Source organism: Misgurnus anguillicaudatus, chromosome 6 (genome assembly GCF_027580225.2).
Source record: "Misgurnus anguillicaudatus chromosome 6, ASM2758022v2, whole genome shotgun sequence".
Lineage (NCBI taxonomy): Eukaryota > Metazoa > Chordata > Actinopteri > Cypriniformes > Cobitidae > Misgurnus > Misgurnus anguillicaudatus.
This window is the reverse complement of record NC_073342.2, coordinates 1715640-1737703: the sequence shown is the minus strand read 5'-3', so window position 1 is coordinate 1737703 and position 22064 is coordinate 1715640. Positions and strand designations below refer to the sequence as shown.

The 22064-nt window shown below is 35.1% G+C and overlaps 4 non-coding genes across 4 annotated transcripts; all 4 read right to left on the bottom strand.

The window, feature by feature from the left end:
• Positions 1-5480: 5480 nt before the first annotated feature.
• On the bottom strand, positions 5481-5645 carry LOC129435366 (U1 spliceosomal RNA). Its single transcript, XR_008641264.1, has one exon. It is a non-coding gene; the product is annotated as a U1 spliceosomal RNA (small nuclear RNA).
• Positions 5646-6718: 1073 nt separating this feature from the next.
• Positions 6719-6909, bottom strand: LOC141364444 (U2 spliceosomal RNA). Its single transcript, XR_012370164.1, has one exon. It is a non-coding gene; the product is annotated as a U2 spliceosomal RNA (small nuclear RNA).
• Positions 6910-15664: 8755 nt separating this feature from the next.
• LOC141364486 (U1 spliceosomal RNA) lies at positions 15665-15829 on the bottom strand. Its single transcript, XR_012370196.1, has one exon. It is a non-coding gene; the product is annotated as a U1 spliceosomal RNA (small nuclear RNA).
• A 1074-nt stretch (positions 15830-16903) lies between these two features.
• LOC129434848 (U2 spliceosomal RNA) lies at positions 16904-17094 on the bottom strand. The gene has a single exon (XR_008640999.1). It is a non-coding gene; the product is annotated as a U2 spliceosomal RNA (small nuclear RNA).
• Between the last annotated feature and the right edge of the window lie 4970 nt (positions 17095-22064).

Genomic DNA, 22064 nt, shown 5'->3' with positions numbered 1-22064 from the left:
TCGACAAAACAATTGTGTTTATATATAGATCTATTCGATTTTTTTTCGATTTCAATCACCGAATACAAGGTACAACACGATGCCATCAGGCCCTTCTCTCTGGTTTATGTTTGTAAGGAAAATAGAGGGCGAAATTCCATTTCAGTCAAACATTCCTTCCGTGCCACGCTGCTTTTTTTCTTTGAACGAAAAAAAAAACCCGTGTGCTCCGCCTATACAATTCGTTTTCCTGTTTATGATTATTTTATGCTTAAAACAAGCAAATAAATCTGCCTAAAGGGTAAGAAAAAAAGTCGTGAACTTTTCCCATAAATACTATTTCAAGAAAAACTGTCCTACCCCACTGGCCGATTTTTTGCTTGTTTAAATTCACTTCGATTGCATATATAAAAATATTGTCTACAAACTAGATCACCGGGCAGATGTTTATCTTTTTAGTATCCACCGAAGACACATGCGAACCTGCATATGGGCCAAACTTTTCCACAATACACATTCGTTGTGTGCACGCGCCATTGTCTTTGTTCAACGCGACAGCGTGCTCCGCCTAAATAATTTGACCCATTTTAACATGGGTTTGTTTCTCGTTGTTGTTTTTTCTTTGAAAACAATCTATATAGCGCTCTCCACAATCGTTTTGGTGTTAGCTTTACGTGGAATAGAAACACACAAAAGTACTGAGCGAACGAGAAACATATTATAGAACGCGCAACATCATATAGATCACGGATTGGAAACCAAACTGGCAACCACGCACAAAAGAAGCAAACTCTGGTTTTAAACTCACCTTATTTGTGCCCGGAAAGCGCCCGAGTCGATGAACGGAGTGGACGGAGCAAGCCTCGCTTCCATTTCCGAAGGTCAAAAATCCATTTAAACTTGTAGTCCCCGGTGTCCACTTGTTCTTGTCCAAAAAGCCGAGAAGCGATACCGCAATGGGAGCCGGAGAAGGCGCTGGCTGTCGGGATGGAGGTTAACGGGTCAGAGGTCTGGCACTGAAGGTCTGGGTCCATTCCTCACCGTGTGCATTTCACTCTATACGTGTAAAAAACATACAAATACATAAAATACATACAGAAACAGTTATCACTTACACAAAAAGAACATGAAGGTAAAGCTTCAGTTAATTTGCTTGCTGATTGCTTTTTGCATGCACATAAAAAACTGAACAAAACTGATATACTAAACAAAATAGGCCCTAAAATTGAGGAACACCAGTTGTATAGCTATTTTTTAAATATGAAATAAGACAATAAATTACAAATAACATTTGAATGCCTGCAGCTTGTTCATGTCCACTCCACAAAAAAAAAAAACAGTGTGACCCTTCTATTTGGTTTCAAGTTTGAAAGTTTCGAACCTATGCAACACTCTTAAGACAAATGCTCCTAAAAAGTACCAAATAAGGGTTCCTCAGCATGTAACCACAGCAGAACCCGTTTTTTGGTACTATATGGAAACTTTTTATAAGGTTCTATAAAGAATCTTGCCTTGAAAAGTGCTCGCCTCAATGGTGCTATAAAAAAACATTAATTTATCAGCTGTCAGGAGTGACATTTTTGTTACTTATCCACTTTTTAATGTATAACACTTGATAAAGATTATTTATTGTCAATTCTTCACATGTTTCAAGCATACAAAGCAATCGAAATACAAGGTGCATCAGCATTCAGTTAATATGCCACCTGGAGCTGGAATCAGCTTTCAGAAGAGATCAGATGTGTTTCAACGGTAGACACTTTTAAATCTAGATGAAAAACACGACGGTTTAACTTTGCATTTACTGAATGATTTAAAACAGTACGAATGAAACAGTATAAAAGAATACAACAGTATGAACCTGTAGCTGGAATCAGCTTTCGGATGAGATCAGATGTGTTTCAACAGTAGGCACTTTTAAACCTAGATTAAAAACACATCAGTTTAACTTTGCATTTACTGAATGATTTAAAACAGTACGAATGAAACAGTATAAAAGAATACAACAGTATGAACCTGTAGCTGGAAAAAGCTTTCAAATGAGATCAGATGTGTTTCAACAGTGGGCACTTTTAAACCTAGATTAAAGACACATCGATTTAACTTTGCATTTACGGAAGAATATAAAACAGTACGAATAAAACAGTATAAAAGAATACAACAGTATGATCGGTTTAACTTTGCATTTACTGAATGATTTAAAACAGTATGAATAAAACAGTATAAAAGAATACAACAGTATGAACCTGTAGCTGGAATCAGCTTTCAGATGAGATCAGATGTGTTTCAACAGTAGGCACTTTTAAATCTAGATTTAAAGACACATCGGTTTAACTTTGCATTTACTGAAGAATTTGAAACAGTACGAATGAAACAGTATAAAAGAATACAACAGTATAAACCTGTAGCTGGAATCAGCTTTCAGATGAGATCAGATGTGTTTCAACAGTAGGCACTTTTAAATCTAGATTAAAGACACAACGGTTTAACTTTGCATTTACTGAATAAACAGTACGAATAAAACATTATAAAAGAATACAACAGTATGATCGGTTTAACTTTGCATTTACTGAATGATTTAAAACAGTACGAATGAAACAGTATAAAAGAATACAACAGTATGAACCTGTAGCTGGAATCAGCTTTCAAATGAGATCAGATGTGTTTCAACAGTGGGCACTTTTAAACCTAGATTAAAGACACATCGGTTTAACTTTGCATTTACTGAAGAATATAAAACAGTACGAATAAAAGAGTATAAAAGAATACAACAGTATGATCGGTTTAACTTTGCATTTACTGAATGATTTAAAACAGAACGAATAAAACAGTATAAAAGAATACAACAGTATGAACCTGTAGCTGGAATCAGCTTTCAAATGAGATCAGATGTGTTTCAACAGAAGACACTTTTAAATCTAGATTAAAAACACATCGGTTTAACTTTGCATTTACTGAATGATTTAAAACAGTACGAATAAAACAGTATAAAAGAATACAACAGTATGATCGGTTTAACTTTGCATTTACTGAATGATTTAAAACAGTACGAATAAAACAGTTTAAAAGAATACAACAGTATGATCGGTTTAACTTTAGATTTATGAATGATTTAAAACGTACGAATAAAACAGTATAAAAGAATACAACAGTATGAACCTGTAGCTGGAATCAGCTTTCAAATGAGATCAGATGGGTTTCAACAGTGGGCACTTTTAAACCTAGATTAAAGACACATCGGTTTAACTTTGCATTTACTGAAGAATATAAAACAGTACGAATAAAAGAGTATAAAAGAATACAACAGTATGATCGGTTTAACTTTGCATTTACTGAATGATTTAAAACAGAACGAATAAAACAGTATAAAAGAATACAACAGTATGAACCTGTAGCTGGAATCAGCTTTCAAATGAGATCAGATGTGTTTCAACAGAAGACACTTTTAAATCTAGATTAAAAACACATCGGTTTAACTTTGCATTTACTGAATGATTTAAAACAGTACGAATAAAACAGTATAAAAGAATACAACAGTATGATCGGTTTAACTTTGCATTTACTGAATGATTTAAAACAGTACGAATAAAACAGTTTAAAAGAATACAACAGTATGATCGGTTTAACTTTAGATTTACTGAATGATTTAAAACAGTACGAATAAAACAGTATAAAAGAATACAACAGTATGAACCTGTATAGCTGGAATCAGCTTCAGATGAGATCAGATGTGTTTCAACAGTAGGCACTTTTAAATCTAGATTAAAAACACCATCGGTTTAACTTTGCATTTACTGAATGATTTAAAATAAAACAGTATAAAAGAATAAAACAGTATGAACCTTACCCGCCATAAAGGGAATGAAGCTTACGGTATGGTGCTTACCTGCAGAAATAAAGTACAAAAAGAACACACAGAACTTCAATTTTCAACCTGTTTGTGATTACCACACAATCCCGTCACCTGGCTGTGGTCTTCATTTGGTGAACGGTTCTTCACTCATAATTGACCTATACAAGAAATAGAAAAGAATATTAAGCAATTCTGCTATTACATTTAGATGTGCCCCAAGAACACAGACACACCGGCTCCAAAATGTTGAAACAGTACATTTCTGTTATTTTAATGTGGCAAATGTGTCAGCTTTAAAAGAACCATACCTTACCTTTTAAACAGGATGCGCACTGCATTAAATACCTTTACTCCCAGCATAAGCAAGCAATTTTCAAAATGCTTTAAAAGTAAATGGTGATTATTTTACTTGTTTGCCTGTTTTTGACTACCATAGAATCCTGTCGCCTGGATTCCAACCTATCATTTTCAGGCTTGTAAAGCAAATAATGAAATACATTATCATTGACTTCCATAGTAGGAAAAAAAAATATTTTGGAAGTATCGTGATAAATGATGAAGAAAATATTTTGAAAAATGATGGCTAGCACACAGTCGATGGTACCTATTAAATTTCATCATATTTTTTTATTCCTACTATGGAAGTCAATGGTCACTATCTGCTGTGGGTTTACCATCATTCCTCAAAATATCTTCTTTTGTGTTAATCAGAAAAAACGAACGCATACAGGTTTAAAACAACACGAGGATGAGTAAATGATGACAGAATTATCATTATTATAAATTGAAATATTTTCTTACTGCAAGTCATTTAGGTAATCAAGAAAATACTTTACCCGTTGTCTTTGCAAGTTAAACAAATACAGCTTTGCTTCCAGGTCTGTCGACGTTGCTGCGGTTTTTCGACAGCTGTAGTATGAAGGGTAGCGAATGAATGAATACATTGCACAAAAAATCCTTTTTAACTATGCAAATATCTAAAAAGTCTTAAAATAAGATGCATTATTTTGATGAGCAAAAGGACATAAGAAAATAAGCCTAGCCTTTCGGGAGAAAAAACATAAAATTTAAGTGAATTTGGGCTTAAAACAAGCAAATAAATCTGCCAAAGGGGTTAGAAACAAATCTAGATTTAAACACCTAATTCAAGAAAAATTGTCTTAGCCCATTGGCAGATTTGTTGGCTTGTTTTAATGTACATTCATGTACAATATTTCGTTTTGTCTTGTATTTCTAAGCATTTTGTACTGCCCAACGTTGTCTAGGTTGTTTAACGGTTGTCATTTTCTTTTAAAAGCTTTATAATTTATTAGTTTGGATGATTGCCATTCCTGAGAACCGCTTACATTGTAAGTAAAAGAATCATCTAAGCATTATTTCGTTGAATGTCTCTTAGACATGTAGCTGTTTGATTGTGGTTCTATTTAATGGCCAGTCTATACTTGGGGAACGGTCAAACGTCTATTAGATTTTCACTGACAGCCCAAATTAAGCCTTGTTTTAGCCTAGACACATATTCGCGGTCTATTAGAAGTTATGTAGTCGTTTAATAGCCGCTTTTTGATGACCAATGCGTTCTTGTGCCGTGGTTAGGCGTCTCTTGGATTTTCCGTAAAAAGACAAACGAATCTATTTTTAACACAAAGGCCAGGGGAGAGCGCGAACGCAGTCCCCCACTATCAGAAATTTTGCAGTCGAGATTCCCACATTTGGGGAATTCGCAAAGGGTCAGCACAACCGGAGTGCAATGGCTGAGCCTCGCCCTGGGTGAACCACCTTCATGATCATGGTATCTCCCCTGCCAGGTAAGTATGAGCAACAGCCTTTGAGGCCAGACGGCCGCATCTTCCTGTGACCGATCACATCGACGGCGCCCCCGAAGGCCGTCCGACTACCATTTCATTACTGTGTGTGACCAGGTGGAAAGGCGCACGAAGCCAGGTCTGAAACCAAATATTCTTCGAGATCTACCCATTTTCCGTTTCCAGCCCGGTTAAACCGTGCAGAGAGAAAAACGTGAAACAATTTAAATCAAATGGATTTAAATAGCGCATTTCAATATATCGTTTCGTTATTACAAAGTAACTTTACGTGGAATAGAAACAAAGAAATGTACAGAGCAATCGAGAAACAACGAAAGCATAGCAATTTTAGAACGTGGATAAATAAAAACACAAGGGCTCAATGACTTACCCGTTGTCGTTGTGAGTTAAACAAATACAGCTATGCTTCCAGATCTGCCGACGTTGCTGTGGTTCTTCGACAGCTGTAGTACAGTGAAAAAAAAGTTTTCAGGTGTTTTGAACATCCCAATCTGTCTCGTTCGCTTTTTCAGCTGTGTCGATGATGTTTAAGTCGTCATCGTGTCACCTCCAAAATACGAATGCATACAGGTTGAAAACAACACGAGGATGAATAAATGATGACAGAGTTATCATTATAAATTAAAATATTTTCTTACTGCAAGTCATTTAGGTAATCAAGAAAATACTTTACCCGTTGTCTTAAACAAATACAGCTATGCTTCCAGGCGTGTCGACGTTGCTGTGGTTTTTCGACCGCTGTAGTATGAAGGGTAGTGGAAAAAAAGTTTTCTGGTGTTTTTAACATCCCAAACTGTCTCGTACGATTTTCTTGCGCCTTCAGCTGTGTCGAGGCTGTTTAATTCGTCCTGGTATCACCTCCGCAAACTGTAAGGAAAATAATTAAATACATTACAAAAACATTTCGTTATCAGCGTGTTCATTTCCATGCAAGCTTTTCGTTAAACCAATAATGCCAACGAATACACAGCACTTTTAAAACACACGAATTAAAAAACACTCTGTCATTCACGCACAAAAGAAACAAATTCTGTTTTTTACCTAACTTATTTGTCCCCGAGAAGGGGAGCGCACCGTTCATGGAAACACTGCAATACCACGTCGATGCATGGAGTGGAAGGAGCAAGCTCCGCTTCCATTTCCGAAGGTCAAAAATCCATTTAACGTATAGTCCCCGGGTAGGAGACGTATCAGACATTAAACTGATAAGAACAGATACTACACTTGATCTTAGCCAAAAGGCCGAGAAGCGATACCGCAATAGACGCAGCCAAAGGGGAGCCGGCGAAGGCGCTGGCTTTCGGGGTGGAGGCTAGCGGGCATTTAACTCTAATATGAAGTAGTATGTAATATGAATATGTAGAGTGAAAAAAAAGTGTTAAAGTGTTTTAAACATCCAAATCTGTTCGTTTACTTTGTATTTTTTTCCTGTTTTCGAGTAAAAAAGAATTCTTAAATCGAGATGCATTTTCTTAAGCAAAGTGGCTTAGATTTTAAGTCTTGTTTACTGAAATAAATTCTAAAATGTAATAGGTTAAGGCCTAAATCAAGTAAAAATATATGCCAGTGGTTTAAGGGAAATAAACCTAAATTGAGTTTATTATTGCATTAAGTTGGAACAGAAATTAAGTTTATTTTTCTTACCCCACCGGCAGATATTTTTACTTGTTTTAAATATAAACCTGTTGCTTTTTAGAATTTATTTCAATTATTACAACACATAATATCTTAAGCCACTTTGCTTAACAAGTAAATGCATCTCGATTTAAGAATGGTCAGATATTTACTAGAAAACAAGACAAAAACTTCCAAACATGAATTTACAGACGGCTGGAAATTTTAAACAAAATAACTAGACATACCTATTCGGGTCTGCTCCCGTTTGCTGTGATGAAGGGGGTCTTAGTCCAAAGCACATTTTGAGGAATACTTACACATTTTACTTCTTATTTCTTTAGAATGAATTATTATTTATTTTCAATTACAAAGTATGCGATCTGATTTTCTATTTATTTATTTATTTAGCTTGTTGCACATTTGATTTGTTGCCGCATCATTCCGTGTTAATGTATTTCAATGTATTTGTTTATAAGCAAAAAGTGCGTTATTATAATTCATTATATAGCTGCGAAATATATAAAAGTATTCCCAGCAAACACAAAACGTTTTTATAACGTTTTTGTATTTGCTGGGTTGGCATCACTTTCTTTAGCTCACACAAAATTCTACCAAAAAACAGCATATCATTTTCTACTAAATAACTGCATACACTGTGGATTAAAAATGTCCGGAATGCGAACCTGGTAAAACCCAGGTAAAAAAAGCAAATAAAAAATAAACCATTTTGATTTAGCAAAAGTTTACAAATAAATGCACTCCCTGTACACAACAAGCACGTCTCGTTACCATTCATATTTTGCGTGATTTAAGTTTCGTCGCATACATTTTGGAATAAAATAAGGCTTTTAATGTATGCAGACTTCATTCTCCATTAAGGGCTTATCAATCATAATGAACGCTGTTAACTATTCTCATTGAATGGTCTAAATCCAATGCTGGTAAAGAAATCAAATGTCCATTTAAACGCAACAAGCAAACAGCTATGCTTCCAGGTCTGTCGACGTTGCTGTGGTTTTTCGACAGCTGTAATATGAAGGGTAGAGTGAAAAAAGTGTTTAAGTGTTTTAAACATCCAAATCTGTTCGTTTACTTGCTACTTTTTTCCTGTTTTCGAGTAAAAAAATAATTCTTAAATCGAGATGCATTTTCTTGTTAAGCAAAGTGGCTTAGATTTTAAGTCTTGTTTACTGAAATAAATTCTAAAATGTAATAGGTTAAGGCCTAAATCAAGTAAAAATATATGCCAGTGGGTTAAGGGAAATAAACCTAAATTGAGTTTATTATTGAATTAAGTTGAAACTGAAATTAAGTTTATTTTTCTTACCCCGCCGGCAGATATTTTTACTTGTTTTAAATATAAACCTGTTGATTTTTGTAATTTATTTCAATTATTACAATACATAACATCTTAAGCCACTTTGCGTAACAAGTAAATGCATCTCGATTTAAGAATTGTCAGATATTTACTAGAAAACAAGACAATAACAGCAAGACAGACCTTAATTTACTTTTTTCTTCCAAACATGAATTTACAGACGGCTGGAAATTTTAAATAAAACAACTAGACATACCTATTCGGGTCTGCTCCCGTTTGCTGTGATGAACGGGGTCTTGGTCCAAAGCACATTTTGAGGAATACTTACACATTTTACTTCTTATTTCTTTAGAATTAATTATTATTTATTTTCAATTACAAAGTATGCGATCTGATTTTCTAATCGCGGTGTGTTTTATTCCTCGTTTGCTTGCATGGATTTGCTTTATTTATTTTGCTTGTTGCATTTAAATGCACATTTGATTTGTTGCCGCATTATCCTGTGTTAATGTATTTCAACGTGCTTATAAACAAAAAGTGCGTTATTATAACCAATTATATAGCTGTGAAATATATAAAAGTATTCCCAAAAACCCAGGTAAAAAAGTAAAATAAAAAATAAACCATTTTGATTTAGCAAAAGTTTACAAATAAATGCACTCCCTGTACACAACAAGCACGTCTGGTTACCATTCATGTTTTGCATGATTTAAGTCTCGTCGCATACATGTTTGCGTAAGGATTTGATATTTATTTTTTGTGGAAGTTTATTAAACTAAAAGGCTTTGTATTTTTGCTCCGTGAGCCGCTTGGACGCTGTTTAAATAGTCATCGGGAGTTAACTGTATTTTGCTGTCCTGCAGTTTTTTTCTTTCTTTACGTGTGTATATAAGTGTATGTACCATTTATATAACTATTTCCACATGTAATATCTGAGCGGTGGTTTTTGAGACTTAAACAGAAGGCGAGAGTATGTTTGTGTGTTTTGGTTTATTTTTGGTTCGTCACTGCTTTTAAGAACTATGCACTGATTTGCTGTGTGGTTTGTCCCTTCTGTTAAAAAGTGGATTTAATCTAGTCTCTCCAATTGTGGGTAAATAACCGGTGGGCCGTAAATTTTATCTTTTAAATATTTTTAAGCACTTTCTGTAAAAAATAAATTTGTACTATTTTTGGAGAGTCACGTCTCTGTCTTTAATCCCATCCGAACCAGCAGGGTCCTTTTCATATTTTTGTAACTTTTTTGTTTGTTTATTTTTTCTCTTGGGTTCAATCTATTTTCCTGTGTGAATAAATAACCCAGGTGACCTAGTCGGTTCCTTTTCATACCTTTAACCAAAGGTTACACATGCAAGCAAACGAGGAATAACACATACGATTAGATCATCACGTCACATACTTTGGAATTAATAAGAAACAATTATTCAGTCTAAAGAAATGAGAAGTAAAACGTGTATGTACTTCTTCAAATGGGCACACTTTGGACAACGACCCCCGTCATTACAGTAAAATGTTTTCCCTACTTCCGGTCAAAGCCGCCATTTTGTGAAATGGGCATATAGGCGACGCTGGAGCATGCCGCCATTGTCTCTGTTCAACAAAACAATTGTGTTTATATATAGATCTATTCGATTTTTTTTCGATTTCAATCACCGAATACAAGGTACAACACGATGCCATCTGGCCCTTCTCTCTGGTTTATGTTTGTAAGGAAAATAGAGGGCGAAATTCCATTTCAGTCAAACATTCCTTCGTGCCACGCTGCTTTTTTTCTTTGAACGAAAAAAAAAACCCGTGTGCTCCGCCTATACAATTCGTTTTCCTGTTTATGATTATTTTATGCTTAAAACAAGCAAATAAATCTGCCTAAAGGGTAAGAAAAAAAGTCGTGAACTTTTCCCATAAATACTATTTCAAGAAAAACTGTCCTACCCCACTGGCCGATTTTTTGCTTGTTTAAATTCACTTCGATTGCATATATAAAAATATTGTCTACAAACTAGATCACCGGGCAGATGTTTATCTTTTTAGTATCCACCGAAGACACATGCGAACCTGCATATGGGCCAAACTTTTCCACAATACACATTCGTTGTGTGCACGCGCCATTGTCTTTGTTCAACGCGACAGCGTGCTCCGCCTAAATAATTTGACCCATTTTAACATGGGTTTGTTTCTCGTTGTTGTTTTTTCTTTGAAAACAATCTATATAGCGCTCTCCACAATCGTTTTGGTGTTAGCTTTACGTGGAATAGAAACACACAAAAGTACTGAGCGAACGAGAAACATATTATAGAACGCGCAACATCATATAGATCACGGATTGGAAACCAAACTGGCAACCACGCACAAAAGAAGCAAACTCTGGTTTTAAACTCACCTTATTTGTGCCCGGAAAGCGCCCGAGTCGATGAACGGAGTGGACGGAGCAAGCCTCGCTTCCATTTCCGAAGGTCAAAAATCCATTTAAACTTGTAGTCCCCGGTGTCCACTTGTTCTTGTCCAAAAAGCCGAGAAGCGATACCGCAATGGGAGCCGGAGAAGGCGCTGGCTGTCGGGATGGAGGTTAACGGGTCAGAGGTCTGGCACTGAAGGTCTGGGTCCATTCCTCACCGTGTGCATTTCACTCTATACGTGTAAAAAACATACAAATACATAAAATACATACAGAAACAGTTATCACTTACACAAAAAGAACATGAAGGTAAAGCTTCAGTTAATTTGCTTGCTGATTGCTTTTTGCATGCACATAAAAAACTGAACAAAACTGATATACTAAACAAAATAGGCCCTAAAATTGAGGAACACCAGTTGTATAGCTATTTTTTAAATATGAAATAAGACAATAAATTACAAATAACATTTGAATGCCTGCAGCTTGTTCATGTCCACTCCACAAAAAAAAAAAACAGTGTGACCCTTCTATTTGGTTTCAAGTTTGAAAGTTTCGAACCTATGCAACACTCTTAAGACAAATGCTCCTAAAAAGTACCAAATAAGGGTTCCTCAGCATGTAACCACAGCAGAACCCGTTTTTTGGTACTATATGGAAACTTTTTATAAGGTTCTATAAAGAATCTTGCCTTGAAAAGTGCTCGCCTCAATGGTGCTATAAAAAAACATTAATTTATCAGCTGTCAGGAGTGACATTTTTGTTACTTATCCACTTTTTAATGTATAACACTTGATAAAGATTATTTATTGTCAATTCTTCACATGTTTCAAGCATACAAAGCAATCGAAATACAAGGTGCATCAGCATTCAGTTAATATGCCACCTGGAGCTGGAATCAGCTTTCAGAAGAGATCAGATGTGTTTCAACGGTAGACACTTTTAAATCTAGATGAAAAACACGACGGTTTAACTTTGCATTTACTGAATGATTTAAAACAGTACGAATGAAACAGTATAAAAGAATACAACAGTATGAACCTGTAGCTGGAATCAGCTTTCGGATGAGATCAGATGTGTTTCAACAGTAGGCACTTTTAAACCTAGATTAAAAACACATCAGTTTAACTTTGCATTTACTGAATGATTTAAAACAGTACGAATGAAACAGTATAAAAGAATACAACAGTATGAACCTGTAGCTGGAAAAAGCTTTCAAATGAGATCAGATGTGTTTCAACAGTGGGCACTTTTAAACCTAGATTAAAGACACATCGATTTAACTTTGCATTTACGGAAGAATATAAAACAGTACGAATAAAACAGTATAAAAGAATACAACAGTATGATCGGTTTAACTTTGCATTTACTGAATGATTTAAAACAGTATGAATAAAACAGTATAAAAGAATACAACAGTATGAACCTGTAGCTGGAATCAGCTTTCAGATGAGATCAGATGTGTTTCAACAGTAGGCACTTTTAAATCTAGATTTAAAGACACATCGGTTTAACTTTGCATTTACTGAAGAATTTGAAACAGTACGAATGAAACAGTATAAAAGAATACAACAGTATAAACCTGTAGCTGGAATCAGCTTTCAGATGAGATCAGATGTGTTTCAACAGTAGGCACTTTTAAATCTAGATTAAAGACACAACGGTTTAACTTTGCATTTACTGAATAAACAGTACGAATAAAACATTATAAAAGAATACAACAGTATGATCGGTTTAACTTTGCATTTACTGAATGATTTAAAACAGTACGAATGAAACAGTATAAAAGAATACAACAGTATGAACCTGTAGCTGGAATCAGCTTTCAAATGAGATCAGATGTGTTTCAACAGTGGGCACTTTTAAACCTAGATTAAAGACACATCGGTTTAACTTTGCATTTACTGAAGAATATAAAACAGTACGAATAAAAGAGTATAAAAGAATACAACAGTATGATCGGTTTAACTTTGCATTTACTGAATGATTTAAAACAGAACGAATAAAACAGTATAAAAGAATACAACAGTATGAACCTGTAGCTGGAATCAGCTTTCAAATGAGATCAGATGTGTTTCAACAGAAGACACTTTTAAATCTAGATTAAAAACACATCGGTTTAACTTTGCATTTACTGAATGATTTAAAACAGTACGAATAAAACAGTATAAAAGAATACAACAGTATGATCGGTTTAACTTTGCATTTACTGAATGATTTAAAACAGTACGAATAAAACAGTTTAAAAGAATACAACAGTATGATCGGTTTAACTTTAGATTTACTGAATGATTTAAAACAGTACGAATAAAACAGTATAAAAGAATACAACAGTATGAACCTGTAGCTGGAATCAGCTTTCAAATGAGATCAGATGGGTTTCAACAGTGGGCACTTTTAAACCTAGATTAAAGACACATCGGTTTAACTTTGCATTTACTGAAGAATATAAAACAGTACGAATAAAAGAGTATAAAAGAATACAACAGTATGATCGGTTTAACTTTGCATTTACTGAATGATTTAAAACAGAACGAATAAAACAGTATAAAAGAATACAACAGTATGAACCTGTAGCTGGAATCAGCTTTCAAATGAGATCAGATGTGTTTCAACAGAAGACACTTTTAAATCTAGATTAAAAACACATCGGTTTAACTTTGCATTTACTGAATGATTTAAAACAGTACGAATAAAACAGTATAAAAGAATACAACAGTATGATCGGTTTAACTTTGCATTTACTGAATGATTTAAAACAGTACGAATAAAACAGTTTAAAAGAATACAACAGTATGATCGGTTTAACTTTAGATTTACTGAATGATTTAAAACAGTACGAATAAAACAGTATAAAAGAATACAACAGTATGAACCTGTATAGCTGGAATCAGCTTCAGATGAGATCAGATGTGTTTCAACAGTAGGCACTTTTAAATCTAGATTAAAAACACCATCGGTTTAACTTTGCATTTACTGAATGATTTAAAATAAAACAGTATAAAAGAATAAAACAGTATGAACCTTACCCGCCATAAAGGGAATGAAGCTTACGGTATGGTGCTTACCTGCAGAAATAAAGTACAAAAAGAACACACAGAACTTCAATTTTCAACCTGTTTGTGATTACCACACAATCCCGTCACCTGGCTGTGGTCTTCATTTGGTGAACGGTTCTTCACTCATAATTGACCTATACAAGAAATAGAAAAGAATATTAAGCAATTCTGCTATTACATTTAGATGTGCCCCAAGAACACAGACACACCGGCTCCAAAATGTTGAAACAGTACATTTCTGTTATTTTAATGTGGCAAATGTGTCAGCTTTAAAAGAACCATACCTTACCTTTTAAACAGGATGCGCACTGCATTAAATACCTTTACTCCCAGCATAAGCAAGCAATTTTCAAAATGCTTTAAAAGTAAATGGTGATTATTTTACTTGTTTGCCTGTTTTTGACTACCATAGAATCCTGTCGCCTGGATTCCAACCTATCATTTTCAGGCTTGTAAAGCAAATAATGAAATACATTATCATTGACTTCCATAGTAGGAAAAAAAATATTTTGGAAGTATCGTGATAAATGATGAAGAAAATATTTTGAAAAATGATGGTTAGCACACAGTCGATGGTACCTATTAAATTTCATCATATTTTTTTATTCCTACTATGGAAGTCAATGGTCACTATCTGCTGTGGGTTTACCATCATTCCTCAAAATATCTTCTTTTGTGTTAATCAGAAAAAACGAACGCATACAGGTTTAAAACAACACGAGGATGAGTAAATGATGACAGAATTATCATTATTATAAATTGAAATATTTTCTTACTGCAAGTCATTTAGGTAATCAAGAAAATACTTTACCCGTTGTCTTTGCAAGTTAAACAAATACAGCTTTGCTTCCAGGTCTGTCGACGTTGCTGCGGTTTTTCGACAGCTGTAGTATGAAGGGTAGCGAATGAATGAATACATTGCACAAAAAATCCTTTTTAACTATGCAAATATCTAAAAAGTCTTAAAATAAGATGCATTATTTTGATGAGCAAAAGGACATAAGAAAATAAGCCTAGCCTTTCGGGAGAAAAAACATAAAATTTAAGTGAATTTGGGCTTAAAACAAGCAAATAAATCTGCCAAAGGGGTTAGAAACAAATCTAGATTTAAACACCTAATTCAAGAAAAATTGTCTTAGCCCATTGGCAGATTTGTTGGCTTGTTTTAATGTACATTCATGTACAATATTTCGTTTTGTCTTGTATTTCTAAGCATTTTGTACTGCCCAACGTTGTCTAGGTTGTTTAACGGTTGTCATTTTCTTTTAAAAGCTTTATAATTTATTAGTTTGGATGATTGCCATTCCTGAGAACCGCTTACATTGTAAGTAAAAGAATCATCTAAGCATTATTTTGTTGAATGTCTCTTAGACATGTAGCTGTTTGATTGTGGTTCTATTTAATGGCCAGTCTATACTTGGGGAACGGTCAAACGTCTATTAGATTTTCACTGACAGCCCAAATTAAGCCTTGTTTTAGCCTAGACACATATTCGCGGTCTATTAGAAGTTATGTAGTCGTTTAATAGCCGCTTTTTGATGACCAATGCGTTCTTGTGCCGTGGTTAGGCGTCTCTTGGATTTTCCGTAAAAAGACAAACGAATCTATTTTTAACACAAAGGCCGGGGGAGAGCGCGAACGCAGTCCCCCACTATCAGAAATTTTGCAGTCGAGATTCCCACATTTGGGGAATTCGCAAAGGGTCAGCACAACCGGAGTGCAATGGCTGAGCCTCGCCCTGGGTGAACCACCTTCATGATCATGGTATCTCCCCTGCCAGGTAAGTATGAGCAACAGCCTTTGAGGCCAGACGGCCGCATCTTCCTGTGACCGATCACATCGACGGCGCCCCCGAAGGCCGTCCGACTACCATTTCATTACTGTGTGTGACCAGGTGGAAAGGCGCACGAAGCCAGGTCTGAAACCAAATATTCTTCGAGATCTACCCATTTTCCGTTTCCAGCCCGGTTAAACCGTGCAGAGAGAAAAACGTGAAACAATTTAAATCAAATGGATTTAAATAGCGCATTTCAATATATCGTTTCGTTATTACAAAGTAACTTTACGTGGAATAGAAACAAAGAAATGTACAGAGCAATCGAGAAACAACGAAAGCATAGCAATTTTAGAACGTGGATAAATAAAAACACAAGGGCTCAATGACTTACCCGTTGTCGTTGTGAGTTAAACAAATACAGCTATGCTTCCAGATCTGCCGACGTTGCTGTGGTTCTTCGACAGCTGTAGTACAGTGAAAAAAAAGTTTTCAGGTGTTTTGAACATCCCAATCTGTCTCGTTCGCTTTTTCAGCTGTGTCGATGATGTTTAAGTCGTCATCGTGTCACCTCCAAAATACGAATGCATACAGGTTGAAAACAACACGAGGATGAATAAATGATGACAGAGTTATCATTATAAATTAAAATATGTTCTTACTGCAAGTCATTTAGGTAATCAAGAAAATACTTTACCCGTTGTCTTAAACAAATACAGCTATGCTTCCAGGCGTGTCGACGTTGCTGTGGTTTTTCGACCGCTGTAGTATGAAGGGTAGTGGAAAAAAAAGTTTTCAGGTGTTTTTAACATCCCAAACTGTCTCGTACGATTTTCTTGCGCCTTCAGCTGTGTCGAGGCTGTTTAATTCGTCCTGGTATCACCTCCGCAAACTGTAAGGAAAATAATTAAATACATTACAAAAACATTTCGTTATCAGCGTGTTCATTTCCATGCAAGCTTTTCGTTAAACCAATAATGCCAACGAATACACAGCACTTTTAAAACACACGAATTAAAAAACACTCTGTCATTCACGCACAAAAGAAACAAATTCTGATTTTTACCTAACTTATTTGTCCCCGAGAAGGGGAGCGCACCGTTCATGGAAACACTGCAATACCACGTCGATGCATGGAGTGGAAGGAGCAAGCTCCGCTTCCATTTCCGAAGGTCAAAAATCCATTTAACGTATAGTCCCCGGGTAGGAGACGTATCAGACATTAAACTGATAAGAACAGATACTACACTTGATCTTAGCCAAAAGGCCGAGAAGCGATACCGCAATAGACGCAGCCAAAGGGCAGCCGGCGAAGGCGCTGGCTTTCGGGGTGGAGGCTAGCGGGCATTTAACTCTAATATGAAGTAGTATGTAATATGAATATGTAGAGTGAAAAAAAAGTGTTAAAGTGTTTTAAACATCCAAATCTGTTCGTTTACTTTGTATTTTTTTCCTGTTTTCGAGTAAAAAAGAATTCTTAAATCGAGATGCATTTTCTTAAGCAAAGTGGCTTAGATTTTAAGTCTTGTTTACTGAAATAAATTCTAAAATGTAATAGGTTAAGGCCTAAATCAAGTAAAAATATATGCCAGTGGTTTAAGGGAAATAAACCTAAATTGAGTTTATTATTGCATTAAGTTGGAACAGAAATTAAGTTTATTTTTCTTACCCCACCGGCAGATATTTTTACTTGTTTTAAATATAAACCTGTTGCTTTTTAGAATTTATTTCAATTATTACAACACATAATATCTTAAGCCACTTTGCTTAACAAGTAAATGCATCTCGATTTAAGAATGGTCAGATATTTACTAGAAAACAAGACAAAAACTTCCAAACATGAATTTACAGACGGCTGGAAATTTTAAACAAAATAACTAGACATACCTATTCGGGTCTGCTCCCGTTTGCTGTGATGAAGGGGGTCTTAGTCCAAAGCACATTTTGAGGAATACTTACACATTTTACTTCTTATTTCTTTAGAATGAATTATTATTTATTTTCAATTACAAAGTATGCGATCTGATTTTCTATTTATTTATTTATTTAGCTTGTTGCACATTTGATTTGTTGCCGCATCATTCCGTGTTAATGTATTTCAATGTATTTGTTTATAAGCAAAAAGTGCGTTATTATAATTCATTATATAGCTGCGAAATATATAAAAGTATTCCCAGCAAACACAAAACGTTTTTATAACGTTTTTGTATTTGCTGGGTTGGCATCACTTTCTTTAGCTCACACAAAATTCTACCAAAAAACAGCATATCATTTTCTACTAAATAACTGCATACACTGTGGATTAAAAATGTCCGGAATGCGAACCTGGTAAAACCCAGGTAAAAAAAGCAAATAAAAAATAAACCATTTTGATTTAGCAAAAGTTTACAAATAAATGCACTCCCTGTACACAACAAGCACGTCTCGTTACCATTCATATTTTGCGTGATTTAAGTTTCGTCGCATACATTTTGGAATAAAATAAGGCTTTTAATGTATGCAGACTTCATTCTCCATTAAGGGCTTATCAATCATAATGAACGCTGTTAACTATTCTCATTGAATGGTCTAAATCCAATGCTGGTAAAGAAATCAAATGTCCATTTAAACGCAACAAGCAAACAGCTATGCTTCCAGGTCTGTCGACGTTGCTGTGGTTTTTCGACAGCTGTAATATGAAGGGTAGAGTGAAAAAAGTGTTTAAGTGTTTTAAACATCCAAATCTGTTCGTTTACTTGCTACTTTTTTCCTGTTTTCGAGTAAAAAAATAATTCTTAAATCGAGATGCATTTTCTTGTTAAGCAAAGTGGCTTAGATTTTAAGTCTTGTTTACTGAAATAAATTCTAAAATGTAATAGGTTAAGGCCTAAATCAAGTAAAAATATATGCCAGTGGGTTAAGGGAAATAAACCTAAATTGAGTTTATTATTGAATTAAGTTGAAACTGAAATTAAGTTTATTTTTCTTACCCCGCCGGCAGATATTTTTACTTGTTTTAAATATAAACCTGTTGATTTTTGTAATTTATTTCAATTATTACAATACATAACATCTTAAGCCACTTTGCGTAACAAGTAAATGCATGTCGATTTAAGAATTGTCAGATATTTACTAGAAAACAAGACAATAACAGCAAGACAGACCATAATTTACTTTTTTCTTCCAAACATGAATTTACAGACGGCTGGAAATTTTAAATAAAACAACTAGACATACCTATTCGGGTCTGCTCCCGTTTGCTGTGATGAACGGGGTCTTGGTCCAAAGCACATTTTGAGGAATACTTACACATTTTACTTCTTATTTCTTTAGAATTAATTATTATTTATTTTCAATTACAAAGTATGCGATCTGATTTTCTAATCGCGGTGTGTTTTATTCCTCGTTTGCTTGCATGGATTTGCTTTATTTATTTTGCTTGTTGCATTTAAATGCACATTTGATTTGTTGCCGCATTATCCTGTGTTAATGTATTTCAACGTGCTTATAAACAAAAAGTGCGTTATTATAACCAATTATATAGCTGTGAAATATATAAAAGTATTCCCAAAAACCCAGGTAAAAAAGTAAAATAAAAAATAAACCATTTTGATTTAGCAAAAGTTTACAAATAAATGCACTCCCTGTACACAACAAGCACGTCTGGTTACCATTCATGTTTTGCATGATTTAAGTCTCGTCGCATACATGTTTGCGTAAGGATTTGATATTTATTTTTTGTGGAAGTTTATTAAACTAAAAGGCTTTGTATTTTTGCTCCGTGAGCCGCTTGGACGCTGTTTAAATAGTCATCGGGAGTTAACTGTATTTTGCTGTCCTGCAGTTTTTTTCTTTCTTTACGTGTGTATATAAGTGTATGTACCATTTATATAACTATTTCCACATGTAATATCTGAGCGGTGTTTTTTGAGACTTAAACAGAAGGCGAGAGTATGTTTGTGTGTTTTGGTTTATTTTTGGTTCGTCACTGCTTTTAAGAACTATGCACTGATTTGCTGTGTGGTTTGTCCCTTCTGTTAAAAAGTGGATTTAATCTAGTCTCTCCAATTGTGGGTAAATAACCGGTGGGCCGTAAATTTTATCTTTTAAATATTTTTAAGCACTTTCTGTAAAAAATAAATTTGTACTATTTTTGGAGAGTCACGTCTCTGTCTTTAATCCCATCCGAACCAGCAGGGTCCTTTTCATATTTTTGTAACTTTTTTGTTTGTTTATTTTTTCTCTTGGGTTCAATCTATTTTCCTGTGTGAATAAATAACCCAGGTGACCTAGTCGGTTCCTTTTCATACCTTTAACCAAAGGTTACACATGCAAGCAAACGAGGAATAACACATACGATTAGATCATCACGTCACATACTTTGGAATTAATAAGAAACAATTATTCAGTCTAAAGAAATGAGAAGTAAAACGTGTATGTACTTCTTCAAATGGGCACACTTTGGACAACGACCCCCGTCATTACAGTAAAATGTTTTCCCTACTTCCGGTCAAAGCCGCCATTTTGTGAAATGGGCATATAGGCGACGCTGGAGCATGCCGCCATTGTCTCTGTTCGACAAAACAATTGTGTTTATATATAGATCTATTCGATTTTTTTTCGATTTCAATCACCGAATACAAGGTACAACACGATGCCATCAGGCCCTTCTCTCTGGTTTATGTTTGTAAGGAAAATAGAGGGCGAAATTCCATTTCAGTCAAACATTCCTTCCGTGCCACGCTGCTTTTTTTCTTTGAACAAAAAAAACCCGTGTGCTCCGCCTATACAATTCGTTTTCCTGTTTATGATTATTTTATGCTTAAAACAAGCAAATAAATCTGCCTAAAGGGTAAGAAAAAAAGTTGTGAACTTTTCCCATAAATACTATTTCAAGAAAAACTGTCCTACCCCACTGGCCGATTTTTTGCTTGTTTAAATTCACTTCGATTGCATATATAAAAATATTGTCTACAAACTAGATCACCGGGCAGATGTTTATCTTTTTAGTATCCACCGAAGACACATGCGAGCCTGCATATGGGCCAAACTTTTCCACAATACACATTCGTTGTGTGCACGCGCCATTGTCTTTGTTCAACGCGACAGCGTGCTCCGCCTAAATAATTTGACCCATTTTAACATGGGTTTGTTTCTCGTTGTTGTTTTTTCTTTGAAAACAATCTATATAGCGCTCTCCACAATCGTTTTGGTGTTAGCTTTACGTGGAATAGAAACACACAAAAGTACTGAGCGAACGAGAAACATATTATAGAACGCGCAACATCATATAGATCACGGATTGGAAACCAAACTGGCAACCACGCACAAAAGAAGCAAACTCTGGTTTTAAACTCACCTTATTTGTGCCCGGAAAGCGCCCGAGTCGATGAACGGAGTGGACGGAGCAAGCCTCGCTTCCATTTCCGAAGGTCAAAAATCCATTTAAACTTGTAGTCCCCGGTGTCCACTTGTTCTTGTCCAAAAAGCCGAGAAGCGATACCGCAATGGGAGCCGGAGAAGGCGCTGGCTGTCGGGATGGAGGTTAACGGGTCAGAGGTCTGGCACTGAAGGTCTGGGTCCATTCCTCACCGTGTGCATTTCACTCTATACGTGTAAAAAACATACAAATACATAAAATACATACAGAAACAGTTATCACTTACACAAAAAGAACATGAAGGTAAAGCTTCAGTTAATTTGCTTGCTGATTGCTTTTTGCATGCACATAAAAAACTGAACAAAACTGATATACTAAACAAAATAGGCCCTAAAATTGAGGAACACCAGTTGTATAGCTATTTTTTAAATATGAAATAAGACAATAAATTACAAATAACATTTGAATGCCTGCAGCTTGTTCATGTCCACTCCACAAAAAAAAAAAAACAGTGTGACCCTTCTATTTGGTTTCAAGTTTGAAAGTTTCGAACCTATGCAACACTCTTAAGACAAATGCTCCTAAAAAGTACCAAATAAGGGTTCCTCAGCATGTAACCACAGCAGAACCCGTTTTTTGGTACTATATGGAAACTTTTTATAAGGTTCTATAAAGAATCTTGCCTTGAAAAGTGCTCGCCTCAATGGTGCTATAAAAAAACATTAATTTATCAGCTGTCAGGAGTGACATTTTTGTTACTTATCCACTTTTTAATGTATAACACTTGATAAAGATTATTTATTGTCAATTCTTCACATGTTTCAAGCATACAAAGCAATCGAAATACAAGGTGCATCAGCATTCAGTTAATATGCCACCTGGAGCTGGAA